This window comes from Otolemur garnettii, unplaced genomic scaffold (genome assembly GCF_000181295.1).
Source record: "Otolemur garnettii isolate 467f Iridium unplaced genomic scaffold, OtoGar3 scaffold00050, whole genome shotgun sequence".
Lineage (NCBI taxonomy): Eukaryota > Metazoa > Chordata > Mammalia > Primates > Galagidae > Otolemur > Otolemur garnettii.
The window spans coordinates 8,244,916-8,246,248 of record NW_003852445.1 but is presented as its reverse complement, the minus strand read 5'-3'; positions in this window follow the sequence as shown (position 1 = coordinate 8,246,248).

Sequence of the window (1,333 nt, the reverse complement as noted above, 5' to 3'; positions counted from 1 at the left end):
CCACCTTAGGTGTATGTGGCTGGCACCTTAGCCACTTGAGCCACAGGCGCTGAGCTGGAGGGTTTTTTTTGTGACGGAATCTCATTCTGTTGCCCAGGCAAGAGAGCCATCGCATCAACCTATCTCACAGCACCCTCAAACCCCTGGGTACAAATAATCCTCCTGCTGCCACAGCCTCCCTTGCTAAAGCTGGTCTTTTTTTAGTTGTTTTTTGTTTTTGAGACAGTGTCACTTTGTCACCCTCGGTAGAGTGCTGTGATGTCACAGCTCACAGCAACCTCCTGCTCTTGAGCTAGGGAAATTCTCTTACCTCAGCTTCCCAAGTTGCTGAGACTACAGGCGCCTGCCACAGCGCCTGGCTATTTTTGTTGCAGTTGCCACTGATGTTTTAGCTGGCTGGGCTGGGTTCAAACCCATCACCCTTGGTATATGGGACTGGTGCCCTACCCACTGAGCCACAGGTGCTGCCCACCCAGCTTGATTCTTATAGGTTTAAATAACTTGACATGTAAAAAAAAATGCCTAGAATACTTCCTCACAAAGAGTAAGCACTAAATAAATGTCAATGATAGGCTCGGTGCCTGTGGCTCAAGTGGCTAATGCGCTAGCTACATACACCTAAGGTGGTGGGTTCGAATTCAGCCCGAGCCTGCCAAAACAACGACGGCTGCAACCAAAAAATAGCCGGGTGTTGTGGGGGTTGCCTGTGGTCCCAGCTAAACAATAACAACTGCAACAAAAAATAGCCAGGTATTGTGATGGGCACCTGTAGTCCCAGCTGCTCGGGAGGCTAAGGCAAGAGAATCACTTAAGCTCAGGGGTTTGAGGTTGCTGTGAGCTGTGTCTCCACAGCACTCTGCTGAGGGCAACATAGTGAAACTCTGTCTCAAAAAAAAAAAAAAAATCTGCAATCTTAAGATACCCATCCAGGCTTTACTAAAACACACACACAAAGTTGTTTGTGTGTGCATATATCTATCCAAAATGTAATTTATGGAGTACCTACTATACATCTGAGTTCAGGTACTCAGCTGACTGCTGAATAAGATGAATAAGTGGCTAAGACAAGATCCCTGTACTCATTTACATTTGTAACGCATACACATTACAAAGAGCATGCACATTTAAATTCTGTGACGACCCCTTTTTATGTAGAACACCCAAAAGGACAAAAGAGATATTTTTAACATATGCTATTTGATAAAAAGCAGCATGAAAAAAACTACTATGGATTTGCTAACAAGTTTAAATGAGCTTGTATTCTATTCCTTACAAATGTATCTTTTAAAAAATACCACTGGATTAAATAGCATATATATATATATATATATAT